Here is a 26,532-nt window from a genome sequence, read left to right on the forward strand (position 1 = left end):
CCGAGCGCTAGCGGGTCTCTCGACCGGGATATGAAGGAATGTATTTTGGCGTTCATCCGAGACGCCATGAGGTCCATATCTGGGAGTCCCCAACGAAGAGTGATCTGATGATGGAACACTTCGTCGTTGAGAGACCATTTCCCCGCCGCTAGACCTTGCCTGCTGAGGAAGTCTGCAGCCCAGTTGTCTACCCCCGGAATATGGACAGCTGAAATAATGGGGATGTGCTTCTCTGCCCAAAGAAGAATCTTGGATACTTCTTTTATCGCTGCCTTGCTGCGAGTTCCTCCCTGACAGTTGCTGTAAGCCACAGCCGTGGCATTGTCTGACTGGATCCAAACAGGGAGGCCCAATAGTAAGGGCTGAAAGTTCTGAAGGGCCAAAAATATGGCTCTGATCTCTAGAACATTCATGTGCAGGGAGCGCTCGGAAGGAGACCAGCGTCTGTGCACAGTGTGGTGGAGAAACACCATCCCCCAGCCTATCAGGCTGGCATCCGTCGTGACTACTTGCCAGAGGACAGGGCGGAAGGACTTCCCTTGAGATAGGGATGAGTCTTGAGTCCACCAGACGAGGGAGCTGAGCGCAGTCCGAGATAGGCAGACTGAGCTGTCTAGAGAAGCTGGATTCTTGTCCCAGGAGAATAGAAGATCCAGCTGTAGAGGGCGCAGATGGAATTGGGCAAAGGACACGGCTTCCATGACTGCCACCATCTTGCCTAACACTCTCATTCCATTCCAAAGGGATGTGTAACGGCGAGAGCGGAGGAATTGAGCGGCCCGGATCAGGGAAGACCTCTTGTCTTCTGGAAGAAAAACCTGGGACTGAGCCGTGTCTATCAGCATACCTAAAAAGGTGATGCGCTGATGAGGAATGAGGGAAGACTTGTTGAAGTTGATAAGCCACCCTAGCCTTGACAGCGTGTCTAGGCAAATCTGCACGCTTTCTGAGCAAACTCGAAGAGAGCTCCCTTTGACAAGTAGGTTGTCCAAATAGGGAACGACCAGGACGCCTCTGGGGTGTAAAATGTAAAATTCTCAATTTTTCCACCAGCTCAGGGGCGCCGCGATGGGGAGCCCCTGTGCTCCCACTTACGCAAATTTGTTCCTGGGCTGGTGGGAGGATACGGTAGTTTTTGGGGATGAGGATACAGAGTGGAGCCCCCAGATAAATTTCTGGGGGCGATACATTGACGACGTCATTGTGGTATGGACCGGGACCAAAGAATCCTTTGTGGCATTTGTGGAACATCTGAATACAAACAATTTGGGTCTCAATTTGGGTCTCAACTGACGTATGAGATAGGAGGGGATAAAATCCCATTTTTGGATATTTTTATCCAAAAGGATACTAATGGGAGGCTAAAGACGGATATTTATAGAAAGCCCAACTGTACAAACAGTCTGTTACACTGGAAAAGCTACCATCCCCCCCGCTTAAAAGAGGCATCCCCAAGGGACAGTTCCTGAGGTTACGCAGGAACTGTTCCTTGGCTGATGACTTCGAAAAACAGGCAAGGCATCTAAAAAACAGATTTCTACAGAGGGGATACCCTTTGGATACCATAAATAGAGCCCATAACCATGCTTGGAATTGCCAGAGGACAGAATTATTGGTCCCGAGACACAGGGGTGAGAGTGAAGCCAAAACAAGGTTAATTGGCACCTTTGATGACCAGAACAATAAAGTAATGGGAATCTTAAGAAAATATTGGGGGATACTACAGAGTGACTCGGACATTAATGCCTCAATAACAGGTACCCCATCAGTGACATACAGAAGGGGACGAACGATCAGGGATCAGGTGGTACACAGCTTGTATACACCGCCACACAGCGCAGGAACATGGTTAGATCATAGAGAAACTGGCACGTTTAAATGTGGAAGATGTTCTTTCTGCAAATATATAACCCCATCGAGGGAATTTAGCAGTGTAAGTACGGGCAGAACATATAAAAACAGGAATTTTGCGAACTGCAGGATGGAAGGGGTGGTGTATTTATGCACATGTACCTGCCCATTGAATTACGTAGGCAAAACAAAGAGACAGCTAAGGACTAGAATTAGTGAACATCTGGGAGATATAAGGAATAAGAGGGACACCCCCATCGCCCGCCATGTAAATGGTTGTCATGGTGGGGATGTAGGATCCCTCTCTTTCAGAAGTATTGAGACAATTCCAAAATCCATAAGAAGAGGTGACTGGGACAAATCTATCATACAAAGAGAGACACGATGGATTTTCTGGTTACAATCGACCCACCCTAAAGGGCTAAATGAACAGCTCAGTTTTGTGAGCTTTATTTGAGAGTAATCGTCGTACAGGAATTTTTTACAGCAGACACAGAGAGCACCTTCTAAGGAAGGGGAGTGTCACTTCAATAAAAGGCTGCTGTATAAAAGTAGCCAAAACATTATTAATAACCTTTAATTTTTAGATTAAAGAGTGTAGGTTGGAATCCATTTATAATATATTCCACAACTGGTCTAGTTATGCCGTGGCTCCTGCTTTTCTCCCCTCATTAAAACACCCCTCCGCATTTCTTATCAACAAATACGGCTAAATATTGGAGCATAACATCAGCTTATTAATTTAGTCTGAGCAGGAAATTTTTGGATCAGTGACATGTATTCACTTTTCTAAAATAATACAGTAAACAGAATTTCCTATATCTAGGTTCTGTTAGTATCAAACCAAAGAAATGGCCACCAATGGGGGCGGAGTTATAAGCCACCCCCTATGGCATAAGCAGTCCTATTAGCTGCAGGCATGCCCCGGCTCTTGGACGCAAGAGGGCATTGTATGACAACTTCCGCCCACAACATGGTTTGTTGGGAGAGGAAGTGATGATTAGCCTATTCCCATGGTAATAGAAGCGTGCAGGGACCGGAAATGACGTATCGCAACGATTGAGAAACCGGATATGAGGTAACGGAGCCTGTCACATGATCCCTCCTGCAACCTGATTGGCTGCTTGAAGTGACAATCAGGCAATAACACATCCGAGACCGGAAATAAATCAATAATACGCCCAGATGGAGGGATATTTAAACCCCATAATGGCGATAATCGTCAGGCGTCCACCATCCTCTGACCTTATTGCCAGACGTCCAGTATATACATCCATGCAGCCGGTCCTGCAAGTAAGTACTCTGAGAGGGGAGTTATATTCAGATGAGGAGGGGAATATCCAGCACTAATGCCTATGCATTGTAATAACAGGAAGGCGAGAATCATCCCCTGCAACATTAGCAGACGCCCAGCAAATGCACTTTTGCAGGCTTCATTGGCTAGTAAGTACTCTGATCTATGGGGAGCTTTTCCTTCAAAGGAAGGGGATATCAGTGTAATTTATATTTATATATATGTGTTCACAGTGATTAAGAAATCCCTCACTGAAGGACTAAATCTATTTTTTGATGTTGTAAACGAAATGTGAGTACTGATTTATTGGGGAGGAAATTGAGAATCTAGGCATAATGTTGACCAGACCATTGATTGATTAAAACAAATTGTTGTTTCAGTATATCGTGTTTATGACACCACTATGGACAGCCCCTGAGGAACCTCCGTTTGATTGGAAGTCCTGGAGGGGAAACGCGTTGATTTATTACAGATGATACATCCAGGATGAGGCTGCATAGGAGCTAAGACTGGGCCCTTGATTAGTTCCCCTTATCTGAATAATTGTAATTTACATCTGCTATACTGAGAATATACGTATATATATATATATATATATATATATATATATATATATATATATATATATATATATAGATATAGATAAAGGGGGAATCTGATATTGTACCTGTCATTATCCCTGATCTAAACAAATCATATTGTGAGTGGCATGTGTGTGAATCACCATATATTATGTAAGTCCCCTCACCTGAGCATAGCAGCACCAATTTATTTGCAGTAAAGGGACATCCAGGGCTAGTCTATGTTGAGTGGGGGCACCACGGCGTCCACATCAGGGTGTCGACCTCCACTGTCAGGAAGGGGGAGACTACGGAATGAGCCCAGGGACCCACCCCTGAATAATAATCCATGCACCTAATTTTTTACTTGCACTTATGTTTATGAGAATACAAATAAAGTTTATACATTTTATAAGGGGCTCTTATGGTTTATACTGGGGTGTAAAATGGACATGATGGCCGCCATGACCTTTGTGAAGACCCGAGGCGCGGAGGCCAGCCCAAAGGGGAGAGCCCTGAATTGGAAATGACGGTGTCCTACGGAAAAACGAAGGAACCGTTGATGAGATACACATATGGGAATGTGTAAATAAGCATCTTGAACGTCTATGGAAGCTAGGAATTCTCCCGGTTCCATGGCAGCTAGCACTGCCCTCAACGATTCCATTCGGAAGGTCCGAATCCGTACGAATCTGTTCAGCCTTTTGAGGTCCAAGATAGGGCGGACAGAGCCATCTTTTTTGGGAACGACAAAAAGGTTTGAATAGAAACCTTTGCTGCGCGGTTCCAGGGGCACTGGAATAATAACGTCTGCCTTCTGTAAAGAGGCTATGGCCTGAAATAAGGCTTGGCTTTGCGATTTGGACTTTGGAGGACGAGAACGCAGAACCCTGTTGGCCGGTAGGGAAAGGAAATCGATTTTGTAACCCGAGGTGACGATTTCTCGAACCCAAGCATCGTGAGTGTTGTCTAGCCAGATATCCCGAAAAAGCAGAAGCCGCCCTCCAACAGGAGTCGGATCTGAGGGATACCTGGCGTCATGCTGAGGGGGCCTGTCAGGGCGGGGTCCTTTGAGTTTAGGTTGCTTGGAGTGGGAACGCCAGGAGGAGCCCCTTGAGGGACTGGATCCTCGATCTGAGCGTTGGGACGATCCTTGGGCTGATTGTTTTTGGGGGGCAGGCCGAAAGGGCTGCCTGCGCCAAGGAGATCTTTTAAAATTCCTGGATACAGGCCGCTTTTGTGGTAGAATGGTACTTTTACCACCCGTCATCTCAGATATGAGTTTGTCCAAGGATTCTCCAAACAGACGAAGGCCCTGGAAGGGGAGTGTGGACAGTGATTTCTTGGAGGCACTGTCCGCATTCCATATCTTTAGCCAAAGGACTCTGCGGGCGAAGACAGCATTGGCTGCCATTAGGGCTGACAAACTAGCTGCATCTAGGGAGCCGTGAAGAAAATAATTAGAGGCTAGAGAGAACAAATCAAGGATCTCAAAAGCCTCCGGAGGAATATTACAAGAGCGAAGCATCCTGTGTAGGTTCTTACTCCACACACCCATAGCTCTTGCGACCCATGTCAAGGCAAACAGGGGGCGAAGAGAGGAGCCCGAAGCCTGGAAAATAAATTTGACCGCAGCATCAACTGCGCGGTCGGACAAGTCCTTGAGAGACGCGTTGTCTGAAACAGACATGACCGTGTGTTTAGCCAGTCTGGATACTGACGGATCCACAACGGGGGGGAACTGACCAGGTCTTAACCATTTCAGATGGAAAGGGATAAGGGAAGGAAGAGAAGGGTTTTTTATTAAACCTTCCATCAGGGTGATCCCACCATTTAGATATAATTTGACGAAAAACCAGATCCTGGGCAAAGGACTTAGGAGGCTTCTTGGCCCGCTTGATTGTCGACTGAGAAGTCGGGTCCGGAGGCTGATCAGAAAACGACAGAGAGAGATTGACAGCCGAAATTAGTGTGTCTTTTATATGCCTAGACTCAGAAAGGACATCTGACTCAGAGTCAGAGTCTTGAGAATCGTGACTACTAAAGGTCACAGAACCTCAGTCAGACTGACCATCGTCCGAGTCGGGTGAGACGTAGAGGTCGCAATGGCGCCATTTGGAAACAGCCTTTTTATGTTCTGGGGAAGAGAGACCAGACGAAGCAGGCGGACTCCTCTGAGGGAGCTGAGCCGGGGGAAGGCTGTGGGAGCCTGTGCACGGCTGAGATATCTGAGCGGCAAGGTCATCTAACCTTTTAGACATTAGAAGAGCCCATGCAGGCATTACGTCATCAGACGGAGGTGCTGCCTGGCCGGTGGCCGGAGCAGAATCCAAAGACTGCACGGCATCCTGGTCCGGCAACGGGTTCTGTTGTGACATGGTAGTAGACACATCGCAGCCCCGGCATAGTGGATAGCTTTGGCCATTAGAAAACAAGCGTCTACACGTGGTACAGGCATAGTACAGGTCTGTAGAGGACGTCTGGGAAGGTTTATCACCCTTGCGGTGTACCAGAACCAGTATATACCGCTAATAGCTGATATACACCGCTAGCCAGCAGGCACACACCGCTAGAGAGACAGCGATATACTGCTGAGCAGAGCAGTATATAGCGCTGCAGAAGTGCAGAGCCAAGGAGGCGATCTCACCCGAGTCTGCTCCCCACGTGGAAAATGGCGTCCAGCGTTCCTGGCAGCATGGAGGAGAGAGACGGCCCCCGGAGGCTGATTGGTCCCAGGGCTGGGACTAACGTGACGGCCAATCAGGAGGAGAGCCGCTGCGACTGAGGGAGCAGCCTCCAGAGCAGTGAGAGGGGGCGTTGCTAGAATGCAGGCCGACGCCGGGGGCTAAATTAATGAGGCTCCCCGGGAACACGGCCTGCATCGCCCCACCGGCACCTCTTGAGGCGGTGGTTTGGATGCAGGGGGACAGATGACTCGTTGTCTCCCTACCTGCTCCTGGCTCCGTCTGAAGACGCGTCGGTCCGGGGATGCGGGGATCTCGGGGACACATCTTTGGCTCAAGGCAGAAGCAGGTCCTTGGCTCTGCTTAGCCCTCTGGAGCTACCTTGGTGTGAGGTGCTTCCAGGGAGCCTGGAGGGGTACGTAAGCCCGACCACTTGGGCGCGAGGGAAGACTGACGGCTTGTGCACGCCAGGTTTCCTCTGCCTGTACGTGGGGGGAACGAGGGTGGCTAAGGCACCCTGGTATTGCCCCATAAGCAAAAATAGAATCAATAAGAAAAACAAAATAAAAAATAAACACAAAATAAGCTGGCCTAAGGCATCTTTGGTAGAGCTCAGGCCAGACATGTCAGCTTCCCTGATGACAGTAGAAAAAAACTGAGCTAGTTTCCGGTCTAGCTAGGGTATATGCTGTGGGGGGAGGAGCTAACACTTTTTCAATCTAGTGTCACACCTCCCTGGAGACATCATATAACCCACTGTCTGTGTCCCCCAATGAAAAGGCGAGAAAGGAATGACTCACTAAATGAGAAGGGCAAGGAACCTGGGGCACAGATTCAGTTCTCTCCTTGGGGTTATCTTCAGGCCACTTTCACACGTCCATTAAAACCATGTACGTTTTACATGGACGTTTAAAAGGTGCTTATGGCCCTCCGTGTGCCGTGATTTTGGCATACGAATGTTCTCTGTGTGTTATCCATGATAATACATGAGAGCAGGAACCTTCTGCTCACCTGTCCCTGGCGCTGCTGTCCATGGTGCTGATGTCTCCCGCACTGTTGCTTCTGCTGCTCAGTGCAATGAATATGAGCATAATTAGCGGGGGCCGGAAGCAAGTGACAGCAGCAGCTGAATACAGCAAGGCTGGAGAGACAGGTGAGTGTATAAATTAATTTTATTTCAAAGAAACATGATTTTCTCCGGTACGTGTCACACTGATGTCACACGGACGAGTGACACCCGTGCTGCCGGAGAAAAACGGACATGTCAATGTGTGGAGCACACGGATACACGTAGGCTCCACACGGACACATGCACATGTGTGCAGACTCATTGATTTTAATGGATCTGCGTGTGTGAAAATGGACCTCACACGTGCCGGAGACAAGGATGTGTGAAAGAGGTCTCACACAAAGTCTTTTTTCTAAAATTTCCAGATTAGAAAATGAGCAGAACCTTCACATTTTTAAGGGTTTGGGAGTTTTTAAGAACGATTGGGAGAGTTTCCGCTTAGGGATGAGCGAGTAGTGATACACTCGGCATCGCTATACTCGTAACGAGTAGGTCCTAATACTTGGGTACTTGTTACAAGTAGCGAGTCCAATGCAAGTCAATGGGAAATGCGAGTAATTGTCTGCTTCTGCTGGACCCTAGAAAGCAGTCTGGGGGCTGAGTAAAAGGGTGAAATTAATGCATGATTGTTTAAAAGACAGGCGGTATAAAGCCGCCGGCTTTTTTAAACAATGAGCTGATGCACGCTCCCCGTCCGGGTCCTTCGCTCCCTGGTGCTGCGCTCTCCGCTGCCCTGTGCTTCACTTCCCGCTCCCTGGTGCTGCGTTCCCCGCTGCCCTGTGCTTCACCCCCCAGCTCCCTGGTGCTGCGCTCCCCGCCCGGTACTAACTTAGGATCGGGCGGGGAGGCGGCGGGGGAGCGAAGCACTGGGCAGCGGGGAGAGAAGCACCAGGCAGGTGAGCGAGGCAACAGGGAGCGAAGGACCCGGACGGGGAGCGTGCCTCAGCTGATTGTTTAAAAAAAGCTGCTTTTAAACAATCATGCATCCATTTCAGCCTTTTACTCAGCCCCCAGACCGTTTTATAGGGTCCAGCAGACAATTACTCACATTTCCCATTGACTTACATTGGACTCGCTACTCCTAACGAGTAATTACAACGATTCTCGCGGAGTAATCAGTAGCCTAAATACCGTACTACTTGGCGAGTACCGAGTAGTAACGAGTATACTCGCTCATCCCTATTTCTGCTCAATTTATGCTCCAAAAATTTCTCCAAAATCTCAGTACGCACACTTAGATTAGTATCTAGAAATCTGAGTCTTAAAGGATCACTGCCATTTTGACATAATTCACATAAATCAATGGTAAAAGCAAATATAGTAATTTTTTAACTATATCTTATCAACAGAACATGCTTTTTTCTCCATTTATGGGCCACTTTTTATTGAACTCACAGCCTCTTGAACTTATAACTTTATCTGCAAACTGCTAAAATCCATGTTGCTTAAAATAAGATGGACTGCCAACTTACTGACAACAGGATCAGGAGCAGGAGTCGATCTTCTGATTCACACAGGCAGACACTTTCAATTTCCTTTAAAAATGTAATTACATTGCACAAAAACTCTGGATGCCCCAGAGAGGCAAAGTGACCCAAAAAAATGTAATTTCGGTGTTCTTAAATTTTTTTTTGTTTACAGTGTTTACTGATCGGGTTAATAAATTTTATATATTGATAAGTCGGACTTTCTGAACTCATTAATACCATATATGTGTATTTAAAAAAAATAATAATAATAATAATAATAATTAGTTTTTTTAATGGGTCAAAAGGGGGCTGATTTTAATGTTTATGTTTTTTTTCCCTATTTTTAAAAACTTTGTTTTTCATTTTTCACTGTTTTTAATCCTGTAACAAACTACTGTTTTTTATAACTACTGATTATATACCGTACTTATAATGTGCAGAGTAGGAGGTGGAGTATGACATGACTGAAGCCTAGAAACAGTAATGTATATAATAGTGTATAAAGTAATCACCGACTGCATTAAATCCCATTTTTATATATATGATTTTATAATCATTCTACTATTTCTTAGCCTGTAAATGTGATCTATTAAGCAGCAGTGGCAGCTATGATGACATCAAAGGTATCAGATATCAATTAATTTTATATTTTGATAAGTCGGACTTTCTGAACCCCTCAATACCATATATTTGTATTTAAAATAAATAAATACATAAATTAGTATTTTTAATGGTGCAAACGGGGGCTGATTTGAATTTTTTTTTGCACATTTTTTAAAACTTTGTTTTTTATTTTTCACTGTTTTTAATAGTCCCCTTAGGAGGCTATAACATGAGATCGTTTGATCACTTGTGTTATATACATTAATTCCCCACCATTGTTGTGCATAGCAGAAATCACTGTCTCCTTTGAAGCTCGTCCACAGGCAGGTTTCAAAGGAGCTCTGCTAGACAAGTATGGAGGTCTTCAGTAGGCCTCCTGCAAAAATAGCGACCCATCGGCGATCCACGATCACGCCACAGGTGCATCGATGGGTACCACGCTTCTATGCACATGATAAATCCCGTTGTCACAGTTTGACCCTGAGACTCGCGCTTTATACACCTGTTTTCGACATGCGTCGTAAATGTACAGCGGAGGTCGTGAAGGGTTTAATCTAATAAACTGTTTGTTATAACTACTGATTATATACTTATAATGTGCAGAGTAGGAGGTGGAGTATGACATGATTAACTCCTAGAAACAGTAATGTATACAACAGTGTATAACGTAATCACAGCCTGCATTAAATCCCATTTTTATATATGTTTTTATAATAATTCAGCTATTTCTTAGCCTGTAAATGTGATATATTAAGCAGCAGTGGCAGCTATGATGACATCACAGGTATCAAATGACATCACAGGTATCACATGACATCACAATTGGTATAGAATGTACAATGTTCTACATCTGAGCCATCTTGTGTCATTACAGTCTGACAGCTGGAAGGGGACACAGGTAGGTCGCTCTCATTATACAGGGTCTCCTTCCCAAATGATGCATCTAGGGGTGTGGGGGGGGGGGGGGTAAAGTGGAATTCAGAACTGTAACAGTAACACCTCAAAATTGTCAACAAAAAGCTGCCCTGGCTGTGATAGTCACGATGTTCTGTAATATATTTTTTGTAGTGGTTTTTTTTTGTTGATTTTTTGCAAGTGCTGTTACATAATACTAGGTGGGATATATATAATATACGGTATATAAAAATATGGTTTGCTATGGTTTATACATTGAAAAAAATCTTAATTGGTGTGTTTCAGTTTATGATAAATTCTGATTAAACTGTATTTAGCGCACTTGACACCTTATATATTTTTATATACATGTAGTGTTGGGATAAGTTTTGATAAGAACTATATTTATTGCACTAGACACTTTTTGACCTTAAATATTGCAGTATTGGCCATAAATTATATGTGGAATCCTTTTTAATTTACCGTATGAAGTGTTATCCTGTTGCGTGAAGCACTACCTGGTATTGATTGTGTCCCTCTGAGGTGGCTTCCTTTAGTTTTTAATGGTGTTTTTTGTCTATATGTCATGAGATAAATTAATATTAAATGTTTATTCGAATTTTTATACAAAAACCAATTGCATTTTTTCACTTCTTGACCTAGCTTGGGTGATGCCTTGCGGGTTTGTGTTGGGTTATTGATTAATGAAGTGTATGCGTAAAAATGTCTTTTGGGCGATTAGTTGATTAGTTTTGCCATTAGTCTGGACAAAATATACAATTTTTGTTACATATCCAATTACGAAATGCTACAGTTCTCTATTGTCAGGTCACTTGGTCCTGTTAACGGGTTCTTCCAATCTTTAGAGATTGAATATTCATAGGGTCCCAGCGGTTGGACCTGAGAACCACATGTGAATGGAGGGCTGGCCAACCATGCGTACCACAGCTCCATTATTTCTCTATGGGACTACCAGGGAAAAGCCAAATGTACTCAGTGCTGTATATCTCCCATAGCAAATTAATGGATCGGGGGTGCATATGTGCCATGGTTTGCACAGCTCCATTTAGATGGAGAAATGCAAAGCCCGGTTCTCAGGATGGGCAGTCAGACTCTCACCTTCAGCAAAATATCACCTATCCTACGGGCAGCTGATAATGTCTAAAAATTGGAGTAACCCTTCAAAATATAAAGGTTCATTTAAATGAGTGTTACAAATTAAAAATAATGGTGGGAGTTATCTATAGCTTATATTTATTAACATAAATTAAATTCTTGCTCAATGTTATAAGCTTGATACATAAAACAGAAGTGACAGTGATGATGACATCACAGTGCGCATAGACATCAAATGACATCACAGGTTACATGACATCACAGAGAACACGTGACATCACAACCAATATGGAATGTACAAAGTTCTAATCCTGAACCATTTTGTATCACTAGAGCCCGACAGTTGAGGAGGAAAGGTAAGTCCAAGTAAGGTAAGTCCAGGTAAGGTACGTCCAGGTATATTAGATTGTAAGCTCCTAGGAGCAGGGTGTATATTAGTCTGTGAGCTCTCAGGAGCAGTGGGTATATTGTATATTAGATTGTAAGCTCCTAGGAGCAGGGTGTATATTAGTCTGTAAGCTCTCAGGAGCAGTGGGTATATTCTTTATTACATTGTAAGCTCCTAGGAGCAGGGTGTACATTAGTCTGTAAACTCTCAGGAGCAGTAGGTATATTGTATGTGGGTATATTGTATATTAGATTATAAGCTTATAGGACCAGATTAATATGTCTTTTTCTTTTACAGGGTTCCTCTCTCTTGAAGCTGATTATTTCGTACAGATGATATACAGCAATATGCAGCAGGACAAACGAGATCCAGGGAAATATCCGATTGCCACGCCTGGGGTCAGGAAGGAATTTTTTTCCCCCCTGAGGTGGAACTCTCCGGGGGGTTTGTTTGCATTCCTCTGGATCTTTGGAACCGATGGCCCTCAGCCTATCCACAATGGCCACAGCTAGCTCTGTGGTCTTCACCGACCTAGCCTGAGAGTCACCGTGATCATTCTTAAATTTCTAAAAGAGCCGGTAACACTTCCATTACCATGTTGCTTATTGCTATGCCAATAAAAAAAGATTTGTACCGTATATATTGTGATGTGTATTTTATGGCTGGATTTCTCCTACTGGACTGACGTTTGCTTCACGGGTGATGGTATTGTATCTCCTGGCCAGGGCACCACTAGGAATTTCAGGGCCCCATACTGGCAAAATTTTCGGGGCCCCTTGGGACTCCGCCCAGCCTCCACCCATCAAACCTCCTACAGTCACACAGCACTTCGAGGGTGGCACACAGCACTGAGAGGGTGGCAGGAGGCTCACAGCAGAGAGGCAGGAGGCTCACAGCAGAGAGGCAGGAGGCTCACAGCAAAGTGACAGGAGGCTCACAGCAGGGAGGCAGGAGGCTCACAAAAGTGAAGCAGGAGGCTCACAAAAGGAGGCAGGAGGCTCACAGCAGAGAGGCAGGAGGCTCACAGCAGAGAGGCAGGAGGCTCACAGCAGAGACGCAAGAGGCTCACAGCAGAGAGGCAGGAGGCTCACAGCAGAGAGGCAGGAGGCTCACAGCAGAGAGGCAGGAGGCTCACAGCAGAGAGGCAGGAGGCTCACAGCAGAGAGGCAGGAGGCTCACAGCAGAGAGGCAGGAGGCTCACAGCAAAGTGACAGGAGGCTCACAGAAGGGAGGCAGGAGGCTCACAAAAGTGAAGCAGGAGGCTCACAAAAGGGAGGCAGGAGGCTCACAGCAGAGAGGCAGGAGGCTCACAGCAGAGAGGCAGGAGGCTCACAGCAGAGAGGCAGGAGGCTCACAGCAGAGAGGCAGGAGGCTCACAGCAGAGGGAGGCAGGAGGCTCACAGCAAAGGGAGGCAGGATGCTCACAGCAAATGGAGGCAGGAGGCTCACAGCAAAGGGAGGAAGGAGGCTCACAGCAAAGGGAGGCAGGAGGCTCACAGCAGAGGGAGGCAGGAGGCTCACAGTAGAGGGAGGCAGGAGACCACAGGAGGTTCCCCACCCCTGATCAAGCTCAAGCAAGACAGGGGCTGGGGTCGGCGGGCCTGCGGTCAGCGGGCGGCCACAGGCAGAGATCACCGCTCCCCTCAGCAGAGATCAGCGGGCCCGGGCAGAGATCAGCGCCCCCCAGCAGACATCAGCGGCCCCGGACAGAGATCAGCACCCCCCAGCAGACATCAGCGGCCCCGGGCAGAGATCAGCGCCCCCGCAGCAGAGATCAGCGGCCCCCCCAGCAGAGATCAGAGGGCCCGGGCAGAGGTCAGCGCCCCCCCATCAGAGATCAGCAGGCCCAAGCAGAGATCAGCGGCTCCCCCCAGCAGAGATCAGCGGGCCCGGGCAGAGATCAGCACCCCCCTCCCCATTAGAAATCAGCGGCTCCCCCCAGCAGAGATCAGCAGGCCCGGGCAGAGATCAGCGGCCCCCCCATCAGAGATCAGCTGCCCCCCCAGCAGAGATCAGCGGGCCTGGGCAGAGATCAGCGGCTCCCCCCAGCAGAGATCAGTGGGCCCGGGCAGAAATCAGCGCCCCCCCCATCAGAGATCAGCGGCTCCCCCCAGCAGAGATCAGCAGGCCCGGGCAGAGATCAGCGGGCTGATCTTTGCTGGGGGGCCAGCTGATCTCTGATGGGGGGCCCCCCCATCAGAGATCAGCTGCCCCCCCAGCAGAGATCAGCGGGCCTGGGCAGAGATCAGCGCCCGCCCCCCCCAGCAGAGATCAGCGGCTCCCCCCAGCAGAGATCATTGGGCCCGGGCAGAAATCAGCGCCCTCCCAATCAGAGATCAGCGGCTCCCCCCAGCAGAGATCAGAGGGCCTGGGCAGAAACCAGCGCCCCCCCAGCAGAGATCAGCGGGCCCGGGCAGAGATCAGCACCCCCCCCCATCAGAGATCAGCGGCTCCCCCCAGCAGAGATCAGTGGGCCCGGGCAGAGATCAACACCCCCCAGCAGAGATTAGCGAGCCCGGGCATAGATCAGCGCCCCCCCCAGCAGAGATCAGCGGCCCCCCCAGCAGAGATCAGCAGGCCCGGGCAGAGATCAGCGCCCCCCCCAGCAGAGATCAGCGGCCCCCCCAGCAGAGATCAGCAGGCCCGGGCAGAGATCAGCGCCCCCCCCAGCAGAGATCAGCAGCTCCCCCCCAGCAGAGATTAGCAGGCCCAGGCAGAGATTAGCGGCTCCCCCCAGCAGAGATCAGCGGGCCCATGCAGAGATCAGTGGCCCCACCAGCAGAGATCAGCGCCCCCCCCAGCAGAGATCAGTGGCTCCCCCGGCGATCGTCTTCAGCTCACAGCGCTTACCTGTCCCCACTGGCTGCCGTGTCCTCGTCACCTCAGCCGCTGTTGCAGGAGTGTAATGAGGTCTCAGAGTGATGACCTCACCACCCTGTTGCACGGCCCAGTGATGACGCGCCGGCGCCCTGCTCTGCTTCAATCACCCTGCGTCCGCTACAGCACATGGCTAATTTGCATGCGCCGCCCCTTCGCATGAAAATTAGTCATGTCTGGTAGTGAAGCGACACCGCGGGGCCCCTCTACTGCTTCTGTGACTGTGGCCTGGTGAAGAGAAGGGGCCCGTCCTGCCTGGGACTTAATTAAGATAAGTATTTACCCCGGGCCTGGGCGGGCCCCCTCTCTTCACCGGGCCCCCTACGCCAGGCACAGTAGTAATGCCCTGATGGCTGCCCATAATATATCTTTGTACCGTGTTAGTCAAGATAGAAAATGATAAAAATGAAAACTATGCATGACGACGAGCCCTGAGTAGTGTTCCAGTCACACACGCATTTCAGAGATTTGTTCTCATGATCGGTGGAGATTCCATTGGTTAGACCCCCCCATTGATCTGCATATTATTATTATTATTTATTAGAGCGACATTTATTCCATAGCTCTTTACAAGTGAAAAGGGTATACATAAAAAACATGCCTCCTGAAGAAGTTGATATGAAACGTGCGTTGGGGAGGCTGGGACTGTGAGACACGTCTACTCTATGTAAGTTCTATTACTTGATTAGGATTGAATCCATTCAACTTGTGGCTGTATTCTTTTATTCTATTTTCTAACACTTTAGTGTATAAGTCATTGCTATATACAGCTATGTCTGGTCTGACCTGCTTATTATTCAGGTTTACTTGAGGTTACTCCCCTCTAGTGGTCTCTCCAGTAAAGGAGACAAACTCTAGCACAGCGCCACCTATTGGAAGTAGCGATCCTAAAAGTCACAAGTGGATTTTCGACAATCCTTTGCAATATGACTCAGGATATATAAGCCAGATCAGAATCCCAATTTGCAGACACGGTGTTTCGGGGTGCTTGCCCCTCGTCAGTGCAAAGTATGGGGGTGTCTGATCTGGCTCATGAGAAAGCTATGTGGGGACCACGGGGGAACACTATTCTCCTTAAGGAGACTTTGCAAGCCAGTCTGGCTGCCAGGTAAGGGGACTTATAGCTGCAATGCCCCTAAAATTCCACGGGGGAACACTATTCTCCTTAAGGAGACTTTGCAAGCCAGTCTGGCTGCCAGGTAAGGGGACTTATAGCTGCAATGCCCCTCTGGGAAATATTCAAATTGTCTCTCCAGTAAAGGAGACAAACTCTAGCACAGCGCCACCTATTGGAAGTAGCGATCCTAAAAGTCACAAGTGGATTTTCGACAATCCTTTGCAATATGACTCAGGATATATAAGCCAGATCAGAATCCCAATTTGCAGACACGGTGTTTCGGGGTGCTTGCCCCTCGTCAGTGCAAAGTATGGGGGTGTCTGATCTGGCTCATGAGAAAGCTATGTGGGGACCACGGGGGAACACTATTCTCCTTAAGGAGACTTTGCAAGCCAGTCTGGCTGCCAGGTAAGGGGACTTATAGCTGCAATGCCCCTAAAATTCCACGGGGGAACACTATTCTCCTTAAGGAGACTTTGCAAGCCAGTCTGGCTGCCAGGTAAGGGGACTTATAGCTGCAATGCCCCTCTGGGAAATATTCAAATTGTCTCTCCAGTAAAGGAGACAAACTCTAGCACAGCGCCACCTATTGGAAGTAGCGATCCTAAAAGTCACAAGTGGATTTTCGACAATCCTTTGCAATATGACTCAGGATATATAAGCCAGATCAGAATCCCAATTTGCAGACACGGTGTTTCGGGGTGCTTGCCCCTCGTCAGTGCAAAGTATGGGGGTGTCTGATCTGGCTCATGAGAAAGCTATGTGGGGACCACGGGGGAACACTATTCTCCTTAAGGAGACTTTGCAAGCCAGTCTGGCTGCCAGGTAAGGGGACTTATAGCTGCAATGCCCCTAAAATTCCACGGGGGAACACTATTCTCCTTAAGGAGACTTTGCAAGCCAGTCTGGCTGCCAGGTAAGGGGACTTATAGCTGCAATGCCCCTCTGGGAAATATTCAAATTGTCTCTCCAGTAAAGGAGACAAACTCTAGCACAGCGCCACCTATTGGAAGTAGCGATCCTAAAAGTCACAAGTGGATTTTCGACAATCCTTTGCAATATGACTCAGGATATATAAGCCAGATCAGAATCCCAATTTGCAGACACGGTGTTTCGGGGTGCTTGCCCCTCGTCAGTGCAAAGTATGGGGGTGTCTGATCTGGCTCATGAGAAAGCTATGTGGGGACCACGGGGGAACACTATTCTCCTTAAGGAGACTTTGCAAGCCAGTCTGGCTGCCAGGTAAGGGGACTTATAGCTGCAATGCCCCTAAAATTCCACGGGGGAACACTATTCTCCTTAAGGAGACTTTGCAAGCCAGTCTGGCTGCCAGGTAAGGGGACTTATAGCTGCAATGCCCCTCTGGGAAATATTCAAATTGTCTCTCCAGTAAAGGAGACAAACTCTAGCACAGCGCCACCTATTGGAAGTAGCGATCCTAAAAGTCACAAGTGGATTTTCGACAATCCTTTGCAATATGACTCAGGATATATAAGCCAGATCAGAATCCCAATTTGCAGACACGGTGTTTCGGGGTGCTTGCCCCTCGTCAGTGCAAAGTATGGGGGTGTCTGATCTGGCTCATGAGAAAGCTATGTGGGGACCACGGGGGAACACTATTCTCCTTAAGGAGACTTTGCAAGCCAGTCTGGCTGCCAGGTAAGGGGACTTATAGCTGCAATGCCCCTAAAATTCCACGGGGGAACACTATTCTCCTTAAGGAGACTTTGCAAGCCAGTCTGGCTGCCAGGTAAGGGGACTTATAGCTGCAATGCCCCTCTGGGAAATATTCAAATTGTCTCTCCAGTAAAGGAGACAAACTCTAGCACAGCGCCACCTATTGGAAGTAGCGATCCTAAAAGTCACAAGTGGATTTTCGACAATCCTTTGCAATATGACTCAGGATATATAAGCCAGATCAGAATCCCAATTTGCAGACACGGTGTTTCGGGGTGCTTGCCCCTCGTCAGTGCAAAGTATGGGGGTGTCTGATCTGGCTCATGAGAAAGCTATGTGGGGACCACGGGGGAACACTATTCTCCTTAAGGAGACTTTGCAAGCCAGTCTGGCTGCCAGGTAAGGGGACTTATAGCTGCAATGCCCCTAAAATTCCACGGGGGAACACTATTCTCCTTAAGGAGACTTTGCAAGCCAGTCTGGCTGCCAGGTAAGGGGACTTATAGCTGCAATGCCCCTCTGGGAAATATTCAAATTGTCTCTCCAGTAAAGGAGACAAACTCTAGCACAGCGCCACCAATTGGAAGTAGCGATCCTAAAAGTCACAAGTGGATTTTCGACAATCCTTTGCAATATGACTCAGGATATATAAGCCAGATCAGAATCCCAATTTGCAGACACGGTGTTTCGGGGTGCTTGCCCCTCGTCAGTGCAAAGTATGGGGGTGTCTGATCTGGCTCATGAGAAAGCTATGTGGGGACCACGGGGGAACACTATTCTCCTTAAGGAGACTTTGCAAGCCAGTCTGGCTGCCAGGTAAGGGGACTTATAGCTGCAATGCCCCTAAAATTCCACGGGGGAACACTATTCTCCTTAAGGAGACTTTGCAAGCCAGTCTGGCTGCCAGGTAAGGGGACTTATAGCTGCAATGCCCCTCTGGGAAATATTCAAATTGTCTCTCCAGTAAAGGAGACAAACTCTAGCACAGCGCCACCTATTGGAAGTAGCGATCCTAAAAGTCACAAGTGGATTTTCGACAATCCTTTGCAATATGACTCAGGATATATAAGCCAGATCAGAATCCCAATTTGCAGACACGGTGTTTCGGGGTGCTTGCCCCTCGTCAGTGCAAAGTATGGGGGTGTCTGATCTGGCTCATGAGAAAGCTATGTGGGGACCACGGGGGAACACTATTCTCCTTAAGGAGACTTTGCAAGCCAGTCTGGCTGCCAGGTAAGGGGACTTATAGCTGCAATGCCCCTAAAATTCCACGGGGGAACACTATTCTCCTTAAGGAGACTTTGCAAGCCAGTCTGGCTGCCAGGTAAGGGGACTTATAGCTGCAATGCCCCTCTGGGAAATATTCAAATTGTCTCTCCAGTAAAGGAGACAAACTCTAGCACAGCGCCACCTATTGGAAGTAGCGATCCTAAAAGTCACAAGTGGATTTTCGACAATCCTTTGCAATATGACTCAGGATATATAAGCCAGATCAGAATCCCAATTTGCAGACACGGTGTTTCGGGGTGCTTGCCCCTCGTCAGTGCAAAGTATGGGGGTGTCTGATCTGGCTCATGAGAAAGCTATGTGGGGACCCCTCTAGTGGTTATTTATATATACTACAACCACCCTAAATATACTTTATACATTCAACCCATTGCACTTTATATATTGATTTGTTGCTTACATTTGGCACTTCTATCTGCAATACTAGGCACATACTCACTTTATATACAGTGGTGGTTATATTTGATCTTTAATACTGATTATTTATACACTATCAGCCTATGAAATGTTTTATTTTTGATTTATTTATGTGAATTTGATTCGTATGTAATTTATTATACTTGCTCAAATTTTTTCTGTGTGTTACAGTCCCTTCATATGGTGACCTTTGTAGATTTATTTGATTTTAATTGTCATTTTTAAAAATATTTTTAGGCCAAATACTATTTTTTGCTCTGTTGTTTATAACAAAAAGAAACAATGAACAATACAAAACAAACAGATACAAGAGGAGAGAGGACCTGCCCACAAGAGCTTACAGTCTACAGGGGATGGGTGAGGATAGGGTAGATGGGGGCAGAGCTGGTTGTGCAGTGGTGTAGTGGACTGAAGCTCATTGTAGGTTGCAGGCTTGTCGGAAGAGGTGCAATAAGGAAAACGCTGGAGTGGTCCTTTAAAGGGGTAGTACTATATACTTACATATGGTTACATAGATTAAAAAAAAGACCTAGGTCCATCTAGTTCAACCTTCCTCCACCAATTATATATTTTGTCATTAAATCATTTATAACCAACAATGTTGTGTACTGAGGAAATCATCCAGCCCTTTTTAAAAGCTGTTATAGTGTCTGCCATTACTACCTCTTGTGGTCGGCATTCCACAGTCTGACTGCTCTAACTGTAAAGAACCCTTTAATATTTAGCTGCCGGACTCGCTTTTCGCAGTGAATGCCCCCTGGTCCTTAGTATTATCTTTGGAAGGAATTAGTCATGTGCCAGTCCCTTTTATTGAACACACATGTATTTATATGTATTAGGCCCCTTTCACACGTCAGTGATTCTGGTACGTTTGTGCTTTTTTTAAAACGTACCAGAATCACTGACATACGCAGACCCATTATAAGGAATGGGTCTGCTCACACGTCAGTGATTTGTCACTGCACGTGTCTCCGTGCAGCGTACCCGCGTGTGCGTGATTGCCGCATGGAGACATGTCCATTTTTTTCTGGCATCACTGATGTTCCACAGACCACCCAGTGGTGTGGTCCGTGAAACACGTGCCAGAAAAAAAGGTGCTTCTAAAATAAAAAGCATTTTCACTCACCCGGCTCCAGCGACGCTCTGTGCAGCCTGTTCTCCCTGCTGCTTCTGAGCCGGCTCATTACTGTCGCGCATATTCATGATGCATGACACAGCCAACCCGGAAGCAGCTGCTGCGGGGGTCAGCGCCGGCCGGATGCTGCACCGCGGGAGCGATCAGCACCATGGAGAGCGGGAGCGCGCACAGGTGAGTTAATCTCTAAGTGCAATCACGGGCCACGGAGAACGGAGCCCGGATTGCACTTAGACAACCCCCGTGTGCCGTGATTCACGGCACACGGAGGGACATGTGCGTGTTTTACACGTCAGTGAAGAACGTCAGTGTTTTTCTCTGACGTGTGAAACGGGCCTAAATGAGATCAATGAAAGATAGGTGGCAGTTCCAAGTCAACTTCTCCCACTTATTAGAGAAAGGGGGTCTCCTTCCCTTCCGTTCAATAAAGGAGAGGCAGCCATGCTTGCATGAGAGTCTCTTTACTGTAGTTTATGAAAGGTGATGAAAAAAACTCAGTGTGTCCCTTCTCCCATAAAGCTACGATGTCATTAGTAAGACTCCTGCTTGATAATAAGTGCAGTTTCATTTCCTCTATAGTGAGTGAATTGCCAGCTGTGAAAGGGTTAATACCTGGGCCCTACATCAGTAATTGGCCCCTGTAGTAACCATGACAACTGTTTTGAGATCATAAATGTATGTCATAAAGAAGATTCCATAAAAGAAGGCTGCGCTGCCATGATCAGTGCCATTACTGATGCGCCTGAGGACGTTGAGCTTGACCACCCCACGTAATGTGCCGACCTTGGGGTAATTTGGAGGTTCTAGGAGGGAAAGGGGTTGTCTGTTTTAGATGGCCCCAGGGTATATGAAGGTAAGAGAGGGGGGTCCCCAGCACAGGGTCCCCTTCTGTTACCCTCTACAAGGAGCAGCTCTCCATTGGGGGCTCATGAACGGACCTATGACATTATTGGGTGCCGTGGGGGGGAGATGGAAGAGGGAGGGGTATTTATTAGGGGATATCCATAACGAAAAACCCCTGTAAGGCCTCTTTCACATATCCATGCAAAACATACACGTTTTGCATGGTCCGTGGTGTAGGTGCGTATGTGTGCACGTGTGTCAGTGAGTGCTGTCAGTGTGCTGTCCATGTGACATCCGCATAGCACACGGAAGGCATGAGCTTCTATACTTACCTGTCCATGGTGCTGATGCCTCCAGCGCTGCTGCTGCTTCCAGTCCGATGTGCAGAGAATATGCAATGAGCATAATGAGCAGGGGTTGGAAGCAAGTGACAGCAGCGCTGAGACAACAGGGCTGGGGACAGGTGAGTATATAGAATCATTTTATTTCACAGATACATGTTTTTTCCAGTACATGTCAGACTGATGTCACACGTATCACATCAGTGTGCGCTCTGTGTGACACTTGTGCTGCCGGAGAAAAACGGGCATGTCTACTTGTGGAGCACACGGACCATGGGAAAACACGCACGTGTGTCCAAACCCAATGATTTTATTGGGTCTATGTGTGTCCGTGTCTCCGGTACATGTGAAAACAGACGTCACACGTACCGGAGACACAGATTTGTGAAGGGGGCTTAATAAAGTGTCCAACTTCTTGAGAGGTGAACCTGGATCTGTAAGGAGAAATGGATCATCAATCAGGGCAGTTGGATCAATCATATTAATTCCATCAATCACTGTGGTGACGGATATCGCAGCCAGATCTCGCCACATCCGGTTTATCACATTTATAGTCTAGATTTATTATTTCGTTCTCTGTAAATCTGGTAAAATGTACAAATTGTACAATTGCTTTTAGATCTGTTATATATCGGCACTAACTCTCTAAACCCAAGGGAAGGGCGATCCTCCAGCCATGGTTCTCTAGAGGTTTCCTCCACAGGGGGGTTTTCCTCTCCTGAGTGGGGGGGGTGACTCTCCGTGAGACGGGGGGGGGGGTGCCATTTTTGGTGTCATGTTTAAATTTAAATAAACCTGAGAACGTTTGACACCTAATTGCAATGCTTTGTGTAGTTATTTTACACGTGGCTATGTCATTAATTTTCTTTGGGAGTCGGGGTCACGCTTGTGAATTGATAGTCATAATGGAGATCTATAAATTCCCATGAAATTATTTTTTTCTGCCATACTCTAATACAATATTCAAAAATATATATATTTTATTGCCTTTGTCTAGGGAAAGGGAAGATGATGACCCCTGACCAAACCTACAGCTGGTCTCTGGGGTCCCTCACCATCCTAGATAGGAAAAATCCGCAGCATGGGCACTGCATTTCCAAAATGCCATAGAAATGGCTCGGAAGTGCCGCTGCTGCAGATTTTTGGAAAATCCGTGGCTTTTCCGCGAGAAATCCGCGGCAAAATCCGCGCATTTTCCGCAGCGTGGACACATAGCCTAACAGTGCATATGAATGTTGTATGGGTATCCCAAGGACGATTCTCCTCTATTATCCAACCTGTAAGTGACCCGACATTTCTCCTTTGTGGGAAGTGAATGAAGTCCAACAGCGAAATCATCTGTTTGCAGCGGTGCTAGGAGCGGGACGTGGTGCAACCAACAGATCACCTAGGGGGACACTATTTGGTTAGGGTTGCCTTGAAATATTCTTCAAATATATTAAATACACTTTTTCTCAAGAGGTTAAAAATTTTTGCCAGACCTTCAAGGTAGGGAGTTTCTAGGCCACAAGCAGTAGGGAGTTTTTACCTGGCAAGGGTATAAAAGAGATTTCCACAATCCCATACCATGTGACATCTGATCTCTGCTATGAATTACCGCAAACGGCAAAATATATTGTCCCATCTTCATCATAAATGGCTCAATTTGTGCCAAATCTTTAGTGCCGTCCTTAGTGCTCCACATTTATGAACTGTTACACCTTATTACACCAGCACAACTTTTTACACACAGTAGTTCTGCTGTGATTGGATTACAGGGCAATCATTAATGTGGAGGAGCTACACCACAGGTGAGCAGTCCTCCAAGGGATTCTTTGGTTATCCAGTGGGCCAGTCCCACCCTAGTAGTGCACTTCCCAAGATAGACACCTACGATTCAGGTGCTTTCACACATCCGGTTTTTGCTGTGCGGCACAATACGCCGCTCTGCAGAAAAAACGCAACCGTTTTTTTTGCCACCGGTTGCGTTTTTTCCCGCATAGACTTGCATTAGCGCTGTATTGTGCTGAATGGCCTTGCGTTGCGTCCGGTTTTTGCCGGATGCGGCATATTAAGCCCATGCGGCAGCCGGATGGAACGTTGCCTTGCACGTTTTTTGTGCGGCGAAAAAAACGCATCGCGCCGGATCCGGCACGATGCGGCGTCATTCACAATGCAAGCCTATGGACGCTGGATGCGGTTTTTTGTACTGCGCATGCTCAGAATCACGCCGCATCCGTCAAAAAACAGATGGGCCGCATGGAAAAACTTATGCAACGGATCATTTTTTTCCGCCGCATCCGTTGCATAGGTTTTTGAGCCGGATTTTGTGCCGCTCAGCATAAACCGGATGTGTGAAAGCAGCCTTATGCACCTTTTTTGAGACTTTTATGTAAAAATCTAAACATAATAATGCCGGACTTCACGACAAAAGGTTAACCACACCCCCTTTTTTACGTGTTGGTGCATGTAGTGAAAAATGGCGCAATTAATGGCATAAAACATTGATAGATTTTAGTTTAGTCATTATTAACAATGAATAGTCAGAATTTGAGCAAAAAAGTCACAGTTGCAATGTCAGCTGCCCACCACCATAGACTGCAGGGCAGATGTCTCAATATTGACCTTGTTTTCCATAGCAACCAATCACAGAGCAGCTTTTATGTCTTAAGCTGCGTTACAATATGAAATCTTTGCTGTGATTGGTTGCTTGGTGTTGCTGCCATTTAGACCCTACCACTTTGTGGGTAAGGGAGGGTGAATATATTAGGTGGTAGTATAAACGCACCCATTATATCAACTCTATTGTAGTTGGTGTCTAGCGACATTCCTTTAACTAAAACCGCATTGGACAGTCAAAAGCGGTGATGATGTACCTCCAGTAAACATGACGTCGCCTTTCCGGTAGGACGACCCAAATATGCAACTCGCCCTCTTGCGGCTGCAGTTGGTAACATCGCGTTGGTATCTCTTCTATAGAAAACAGCTTACATGAAAAGGAGACATTTTTCCGAAGACTTTTTATATACATACCTTGAAAAGAAAAGAAAAAATCAAATAACTATGAAGAGTGTGTTGCTCTATTGTTCATATAATAATGCGCATGCGTGTTTATAAGACATCTCAGCGCGCATGCGCTGCTTATATTTCTATTGCGAAATCCGGTCGGCGTCGCATTCCTGGGGGTAAATTTCCCGTCGTGCTCTCCGCCTTCGTTACTGTCTGTGGGAGGGAAGCAAGAGCAGCGTTCCGAGGCGGGCGGGCTGTGCGTTCCTAGACGGGACTGCGTGATACACCGGCACTGACAGTCAGCGGATGGCTGTACTGGTATACGTTATGTCCCCCGAATCCAACAGGTGGCTCCGTGGCGCAATGGATAGCGCATTGGACTTCTAGTGGAGGAAGAGATTCAAAGGTTCCGGGTTCGAGTCCCGGCGGAGTCGCAGGGTTTTTTTTTGTTTTTTTTTTAAAGCGTTTTTTATTTTTTTTTTTATCTTGCTGTGATTAAGAAAGCAGATTTATATGTTCTTTATCTTGTGATTTGGGAAGTAACAGATTAGAAAGGACTAAAAGCTCAGAAAATGGCTAGAATGACGGTGTCCTCCACCAGATGTCACACCGGACACCACAAATCAATTATTTATAGTCCTAATTTTCACCGGAAAAGCAGCGGAGGCTGAGAATTGTCACCATTGTCCTCCAAATAATGACATAAACATGCGCTTGGGCGCTTTTTTTTTTTTTTTAACCCATTCAGCCCACTTCACGGCACTTTCCGTTTTTGCGTTTGTTTTTTGCTCCCCTTCTTCCGAGAGCCGTAACTTTTTTTATTTTTCCGTCAATCTTGCCATATGAGGGCTTGTTTTTTGCGGGACGAGTTGTACTTTTAAATGAAACCATAAGTTTTACCATATAGTGTACTGGAAAACGGCAAAAAAATTCCAAGTACGGAAACATTGCAAAAAAAAAGTGTGATCGTACAATAGTTTTTGGGATATTTTATTCACTGTGTTCACTATATGGTAAAACTGATATATCTATGTGATGCCTCAGGTTGGTGCGAGTTTGTAGAGACACCAAACATGCATAGGTTTACATGTGTCTAAGGGGTTAAAAAAAAATTTCACAAGCTTGTCCAAAAAAAGTGGCGCACGTTTTGCGCCATTTTCCAAAATCTGTAGCGTTCTCACTTTTTGGGATCTGAGGCTCAGTGACTGCTCATTTTTTGCGTCTCGACCTGACGTTTTTAACTGTACCATTTTTGTGCAGATGCTACGTTTTGATCGCCTGTTATTGCATTTTGTGCAAAATTTGCGGCGACTAAAAAAACGTAATTTTGGCGTTTGGAATTTTTTTGCTGCTACGCCATTTACTGATCAGAGTAATTGATTTTATATTTTGATAGATTGGGCATTTCTGAATGCAGCGATACCAAATATGTGTATTTTTTATTTTTTTAACCCTTTAATTTTCAATGGGGGGAAAGGGGGGTGATTTTAACTTTTAGGTTTTTTTTATTTTTTAATTTTTTAAAACTTTTTTTTTTTTTTTTTAACTTATTTTACTAGTGCCCCTAGGGGGCTATAGCAATCAGCAATCCAATCGCTCTGCACTATCTGCAGATCACAGCTACAGAGCTGAGAACTGCAGATTTGGTGCTTCACTGTCAATGCCGGCTGTATTCCGGCATTGAGAGGAAGTGAGTCATGTTAGCTACAAGCGTCATCACATGACCCTCATGGGTCGTTAAGGGGTTAATTATTAAAATCGAGTCCCTGATTCATATGCGTCTTTTGCTTTTTTTTTTCTTGTCCCATTTCTGTCTTCTTCGTCTTTTTTTTTTGGTTTTCCATCATACTTAATAAAAACGTTGCACAATGGTTAATACATTGCACAAAATCTAAGTTTTGTTGTTTTTTTCTTCTTTTTGC

The 26,532-nt window shown here is 46.6% G+C and overlaps 1 non-coding gene across 1 annotated transcript; it reads left to right on the plus strand.

Annotated features, from left to right (window-relative positions):
- The first annotated feature begins 24,959 nt into the window (after positions 1-24,959).
- TRNAR-UCU (transfer RNA arginine (anticodon UCU)) lies at positions 24,960-25,044 on the plus strand. Its single transcript is given in 2 exon segments — positions 24,960-24,996; positions 25,009-25,044. It is a non-coding gene; the product is annotated as a tRNA-Arg (tRNA).
- The last annotated feature ends 1,488 nt before the right edge of the window (positions 25,045-26,532 follow it).

Source organism: Anomaloglossus baeobatrachus, chromosome 8, assembly GCF_048569485.1.
Source record: "Anomaloglossus baeobatrachus isolate aAnoBae1 chromosome 8, aAnoBae1.hap1, whole genome shotgun sequence".
Lineage (NCBI taxonomy): Eukaryota > Metazoa > Chordata > Amphibia > Anura > Aromobatidae > Anomaloglossus > Anomaloglossus baeobatrachus.